This window comes from Pyrus communis, chromosome 9, assembly GCF_963583255.1.
Source record: "Pyrus communis chromosome 9, drPyrComm1.1, whole genome shotgun sequence".
Classification (NCBI taxonomy): Eukaryota; Viridiplantae; Streptophyta; class Magnoliopsida; order Rosales; family Rosaceae; genus Pyrus; species Pyrus communis.
In genome coordinates this window covers 24,978,801-24,986,338 of record NC_084811.1, presented here as the reverse complement: position 1 = coordinate 24,986,338, position 7,538 = coordinate 24,978,801, and the positions used below count along the sequence as shown (strand labels likewise).

Here is a 7,538-nt window from a genome sequence, read left to right as displayed (position 1 = left end):
CTCTTCTATATTCTTTAAGATTTTCCTTTTTCTAAAATCTTTTTATGTGAAGCCTTCATGGGAAGTTGAGCTCGACTCCCTTCTTTCCAGTTCTTCGGGGACGACCGATCCTTCTGCCACTACAGCCAAACCTCTGCATCAACGACCAAGTCAAATGCCCTTGTCAAGCTACATGACCTCTTGTCTCTCTCGGCTTCTCAAATCCTTGAACTCAAAGTTCTCGACTCTATAGGAGAATGTTTAAACGACCTTTCAGTCGACGACCTACTAAACAATGAAACTGTCACTCACATGTCTTCTATCCTCGAACGAACCCGAGAATATTTTGATTTCTTCGAGAAAGCTCTTCGGGCAAAAGACGACTTTAAGGTTGCAAGGGTCGTTGAAAAAGCTTTTCATCCAAAGGTCAAGGCGATAAAGGTGAAGAAAGAACAATTAGCTGACATTCACTGTTAAATTGCCGAACTCCAATATCAGAGGTTGGCCGTTACTTCTGAGCTTGCGAAGGATTTCGACTCTATTAAACCTCGTTTGACCGAATATGCGGCTGGCACGAAATGGATCGAGCAACTAAATATGGGTAAGAGAACTCGGCAAGCTGCGATTACAATGAGCGAAGTAAGGTGGTTAGAATTAAAAGCCGCCTATGAAGCTTTCCTTCATTCATCACCTTAGAACTGTTTAATTGTAAGCTGGTCGACCAGCTTTATTTGTAAATTTTTTTTTTTTTTTGTGAAATTAATGAAATGAACTTTTATTCTCGTATCTCCCAAGTGACTGGATAGTATTTTTTTTTTTTTTAACTTCCCGTTGATCAAAAGTTTAGGAACTAAACCGATTCAAACCTTGAGGTGGTATGACCCCTTGCCAAAAACTCTGTGAACGATGAATGGTTCTTCTTAATTCGACGACTATTTCCCAAATCTAGGATCTTTAGTTCTTACCGGCAACACAGTTTTACCAAACTAGATCTCGCCGAACGTCTTTTGTCTAACCCATTGATTATAAGCTCGCTTGGCGATCTTTTTCTGTGCCACCAACAAATTATAGGCATCAAGCCAAACTTGCTCAAGTCCTCTAACTCTTACCTCATGGCCTGATTATACTCGGCACTAAACAAACTGCTCTGTTCGATTACTCGTAACGAGTTTATACTTAGCTCGACTAGCAGCATCGTGTCGTGCCCGTAAGTCAACACATATGGAGACGTCCCTATTGCTGATCAGAATGAAGTTCGATACGCCCATAATGCCTCGTTTAACTTCAAATGCCACATCACAGGCTTCTCTTGAATCATTTTTTTTAGGATACCAATTAAGACTTTATTACTTACTTCGGCCTGTCCGTTTGCCTGTGGGTAATAAGGCATGGACTGTTCTAGCCGAATTTTTAAACTTGTCATGTATTCTTTAAACCGAACTGCTGTGAAAATCGTGTCATTGTCTGTTATAATCGTTTTTGGTACACCAAATCTTGTCACAATATTTTCCTCCACGAATCTACAAACCTCTTTTGAGGTTAACTCAGCGTATGACTTTGCCTCATCCCATTTAGTGAAATAATCGGTTGCTATGAATATCCATGCATGCTTTGCTGATCCGGAAAATGGTGTGATCTTGCCGATTACATCCAAGGCCCATCATCTGAACAGCCCTGGTTTAGTGACCAAGTGAAGCAATTCGGCCGGGATTCTCTACACAGGTCTATGGATCTAACATCGTACACACCCTGGCACATATTCAACGGAATCTTTCAACATACTCGGCCAAAAATAACTGTGTCGACGAAGTAACCAACGCGTTTTTCGTCCGGATTGATGCGTTCTGCATATTCCTTCGTGTACTTCCGCAATAGCTTGGGTTGCTTATTCTGGGCCGAGGCATAATAATAATAGGCCGTCTTCACCTTTGAGTACAACTCATTTTGATATACTACATAATTTGTGGCATGTACCCTTATCTTGCGGTCGTGTTTGCCCATGGGATTATCAAGGTATTGCATAATTGACCTTCTCCAATCGTCTGTTAATGTCTTAACAGCACAAACATCTACAGGACCCTCTCGTTCCAATAATGAAGGTAGGGACATGACTCATGTACTGATCACGGGATCGTGTTCAAGAACTTGATGATTAACCATAGCCGGGTGTGGTCGCCGCACTATTGGTATTACCCGGCCTAGTTTGCCCTCCAAGAGTTGTGCTCCGGAAGCTACTTGTGCCAGTTCGTCTGCGTCAGTGTTTCGAAAGCGAGAGATGTGGTCGAATGTGATTCCTTCAAAAAACTTGGCCAAATAGTTGGCAATCATGTGATAGGGCGCCAAAGTACAACTCATGCACCGAAAAGTGCCATTGAGTTGGTTAATCACAAGTTCTGAATCACCTAGGACGATGATGTGGGCTGCTCTTAAGTCATGAATGACAGTAAGGCCAATGATGAGGCCTTCATATTCGACCTGATTATTCGTACAATCGAAATCTAGCTTGAGCGAAAAATACCAGCGGTAGTGATCTAAGGATTGAATGACGATACCAACACCAGCCGAGGCCGAGGTACTAAAGCCATCAAAGTACATCGTCCAATAATTGTCACGTGTTTCCACCATGCCAATTTCGACATCATTGCCCCCGAAATCATATAGAGAGGGATGATGGGCCAAAAAATCAGCTAATGCTTGTCCTTTGATGGTTTTTTGGGGCACGTATTGCAAACTAAACTCGAACAGGGCCATTGTCCACTTCCTAATTCGGCCTTTTATTATAGGCTGCATGAGCATGTAATGAATAACATATGTATGGGCGATGACTTGAGTAACCGATGGGAGCATGTAATGCCAGAGTTTTAATACGGCGAAAAACTAAGCCAAGCAGAGCTTCTCGATAAGTGAATAATTAATCTCTGGTGAATTAAGATTTCGACTGAGATAGAAGATAGCTTACTCATGCCTGGCATCGTTGTCTTAAGTAAGAAGACAACCAATAGATTCCTTGGCTGCCGAAATATACAACTTGAGAGGCTTGCTACGCCGAGGAGTTGTAAGGGAAACCTTGATTTGTGTAAAAGCGTCTTGGTACTCTTTGCGCCATTCAAATTTGTCAGTATCCTTGAGTTTCAAAAGCATGGAGAACGCCTTCATCTTTCCGGGCAAGTTAACAATGAAGCGGTGGAGGAAATTAATCTTACCGAGTAGGGACTGTAGTTGCTTCTTGGTCGTCGAAGGTGGAGCGCCAATGATTGCTCGTGCCTTGTTTTCGTCCACCTCGATGCCTCGATGATGCACGAGGAAACCTAAGCAATTGTCGGCTGATACGCCAAATGCACGTTTGGATGGGTTCATTTTAAGGTTATGTTGGCGCATACGAAGGAAAGCTTGCCGAAGGTCATCTAAATGCGTGCGGCGGCGCTTCGAATTCATGAAGTTCCAGACTCTGTAGGACCAAGATTGAAGAGCATCCCCGCAATTGATCCCGCACATATTCCTAATGGCTTTGTGCGATTAGGTACTTCGAAGCAGCTTATTAATTTCAGAATCTTCGTTTTGGTTAATTGATTCAGTGTTCAATTGAAAAACATATTTCGTGGAACGCAAACTGAAGGTATTGGCTACCCCAAGTCTTATTGGAGAGTATGACTATGGTAGATAGATTCAGTGATCTCCCGATGTACTTGCTTATCGTATCCTTTCCTTGCTTACTATAAGGGACCTCACTTGTTTTGGCATGGCGTCCAAAAGATGCAGAGAACTTTATCCGTCAACTCCTTCATTGGAGTTACGTGATTTCTTACCGAAGACAACTCCCATGGGCGAGTTTAGGTAGTTCAGCCGCTTTGTTGAGTTCATTGGATAGGTTCTTGCTTCAGCGTGGTGATAATAGGATAAACTACTTCGGTATTTTTTGTAATGGTCACTATGACCAAGGCAGAAATAGAACACATGCTCGTGTGTTAATGTGCCTTCTCAACTAATCGATTGGATTCACAATGCAGTGGGGTGTAATGTTGAAGTTCTTCGTGTTTCGAGCAACTTAAACGATCTTGTGGAGGAACCATCAGCATTTCCTTGTGGTGTCTTTCTTTGTGCAATTCTTTGAGGTCTCTATATGTGAACATGGATGGTACAATTGTTAAAACACCTTCCGTTTCTTTTTCTTCTAATATTGAATACTTGGAGTTGATTAATGTTGATATTGAAGATGAAGGGTTTTTCAAGTGGATCTCATGGTCCTGCAAATTCATCAAGGAATTAATTATATCTCGTGTTTGTCGAATAGAAAATATCATCATTGAAAGCTCGTCCTTGGAAAAATTTCGAGTTTATGCTATTTGTACACTTGAGCATGTTAACATCTCAGGCAAGAAATTAGAAACCATAGCCATATCTATATGGTGCAGCTCTGATTCGCGTTGTGGCAAGTCGTTAAATATTTTTGCTCCAAAACTAAAATATTTAGAATGGAAAGGGCATCTGATGAATCAGGCAAACTTGGGACGGCTAGAATGTTTAGAGAAAGCTCTTATTTGGCTGAAGCCTAAGACACAGATGACTGACAAACTGATTAAGCATTTTTACAGTTTACAGAGGGTTGAACATCTTGTTTTAAATGCAGCGACCGTTAAGGTAATGAGGACCATGACCCTTCATACTGAATAGTGCTTTTCGGTGACAAACCAGATATTTTGTTATCCGAAATTTTTTTTTCTTTTTTTTCTCTTTACATTTCAGTTTAACCAGGATAATTAACAACGCTTTTACATTAATAATGGTCTCACTTGCTATAACAAAATGAGAAACATGATATAGGTTTTTCCTTTATGACATTGCAGGCTTTGTTCAGGGAAGGATCCACGCATGCTCAATTTGATCATCTTTTATATTTGCGATTGGATCTAAGGAGCTTTTCTGATGATATCATTCCTGCAGTGGTCTCACTATTGAGAGGATTGCATAAGTTGTGTACCTTATATATAATGTGTTGTGTTGTCCCAAGTTTTCTGGACCGTCCACCTGATGTAAGTTAAGTCTATGTTTTCCTTTCTTAATATCGTAAGACCTCCATCTACTCATGAAAAAATATTCGGTCTCAACTTGAGCAAGTTATAATTAGTATTAACCTCCACATTGTAATAAGTAAAAATCTCCTTACATGTGTTTTAAGAAACTTGTCTTCACATAGTAAAATGGATAATATTAGGGAGACCAAATTTTTAAACAAAATTTATAAATCAAATAATGTGTCACCAATTGAATATAAACACGTTAATCAATACTTAAGTAATATCCAATTATCAACATCCACATCATTTAGTTTACAAAATTTGATTTATAAATTTGGTCTCCCTAACATTATTCTTGTAAATTGTCAAAACAACCAAAATGAAGTGTCACCATTTAAGTTTTATGATGCAATCAAATAATTATAAAGTATGCATTGTCCCCAAGGTTTATTTAGGTCAAGTTTTAAGATAAACATGTCTGCACATTGTAAATAATGTCGAGAACGATTCATTCTTTAGAGTTCCTGTCACGTCTTTGAGCTTGCGAATACGTACTAATTGGTCAACATGAACACCTTGTTGGTGAAGCTAAACTGTTGCTAGCTTCTCAAGTATGTTTACATCCTCTTGTGATGAAACTTCTGGCATTTCAGACTATCTATTGAAAATTGAAATGCTCCACTATTTATGCAGTACTTTGTATCAATACAACTTCCATTAAAGTTAAATAATTCAAAAAATATTTTTTTAACCACACCTCTATCAAGTAATAAGCTCCTTATATTAATTAATAAAATTGGGTTGGTCAAAATATCACTGTAGAGGTTTTAGGATATTTCGTTTGGGTTCTTATTTTGTGGAGAATTTCAAATTGGTTGCTTGTTGTCTTCTTTCTGTTCCAGGTGTCTGGGTTTGATAAGGAATACTGGAAGCTACAGAATCTGGATTTTGTTGATCAGATTCAGGAGGTTACCATAGTGCTGGATGGGTCAAATAATGGGATTGAGTTTGCACGGTTTATACTCGAGCATGCCAAGAACCTGGATTAAATGGACATACAATATTTATTGGATCAGTCTGACGATGCTATACAGAAGCTAAATGAAAGTAAGGAGATGCCCAAGGCCACAGTTATCTTTGAGGAAGACTTCGAGGAAGACTCCAATGAAAACTCGGTAAACTTCGGAGAAGACTTTGAGGAAGACTAAACTAGATCAACAAAGAAAACAGTTTTGAAGTTTTTCAGAAGTTTGTTCATGCTATTATATTGAAGCCTTACGTTGATATGCGTTGTTAATTTTTATTGACTGATTAGAGTGGATTTCAACCATTTTGGATGCTCAATTCAAGCTCTTTGACTTTAAGTTCTTTTGACATTACGATCGCACTTGATTTATTGGAATGTGGAGTAGAGACCAGAAATCTCAAGTAAGAGACTTATCCTTGATGGAGTGGCCTATTCGGATGTTAAAAAGGATATCCAATTTTTTTCTAATTTGAAATTCTGCCAGTGCGCATAAAGGCAAAAAAGTTTGCCATGAGATCGTTGTTTCTGAAATGGTGGTGGCGGATGTAGCCTGGAAGGGGTTGGCAGATACGGTGGCAGGGATAGACGTTAAAATTTTGGGTAATACTTGGGAGATCAAATTTTAGACTAAATTTTGTAAATCATATGATGTAGTTGTTGATGATTAGCTTATTACTTAACCATTTATTAGCGTGATTATTTCTTATGAATGACACATCATATAGTTTGCAAATTTGGTCTAAAAAAATTGGTTTACTTACCATTACTCAAAAATTGTAGAGAAACAACGCACTACTAATTAATCACACTAATGCCGTATTTAATTTGCATTTCCCATATGTATACTATACACTTAGTGTGAGGTTCTATAACCAAAGATCAACAGTATAACAATTAGTAGTAGAACCTGTCATTATATTGTTAAGTCATTGTCAAGTTTTCGATGTGAGACTTTCTACATTCGTCAAAAGGCCTTCTCACACTTGCAACCTATTTATACATCAGCCATTGATCTTTTATTTTTTAAGGGTAGTAATATAATTCGGGCTTAGTCAACGTGCCCACTTTAATACCATATCAAACTTAGTACAAGAGGAAACACTCAAACACTCTTACACTTCTTCACTCTTTTTCTCACTTCCTCTACATTCTTACATAGCAATACAATCTCTATTTATAGCCTTGATTAACCGACTCACCATGTCGGTGGAATTGGACTAAATTCCTCCTAGCCACAAGTTTTGTGGTTCTAGATATTTCTGCTTGCAAGCCTACTTAAATATTGCAAGAACTCTCCAGATTTTTTAGTATGCATGCCTAATGCACCGACAACCTTTTGCTAGAATTTTCTAGCACATTTCATGAGTTTTCTATGGGCTGGATCATCTTCTTGGGCCAAGAACAAGATTACAATTCAACATTCCCTCATAATCTTGTCTTGTGACGCCGATTGAGTTCCTTAATCTCACAAAGTCTTCTTGTTTGAGTGGCTTGGTGAATATGTCTGCGATTTGGTC

General features: G+C 38.9%; 1 pseudogene; it reads left to right on the top strand.

The window, feature by feature from the left end:
* The first annotated feature begins 3,655 nt into the window (after window positions 1–3,655).
* On the top strand, window positions 3,656–6,202 carry LOC137744571 (putative FBD-associated F-box protein At5g53635; annotated as a pseudogene).
* Window positions 6,203–7,538: the final 1,336 nt, after the last annotated feature.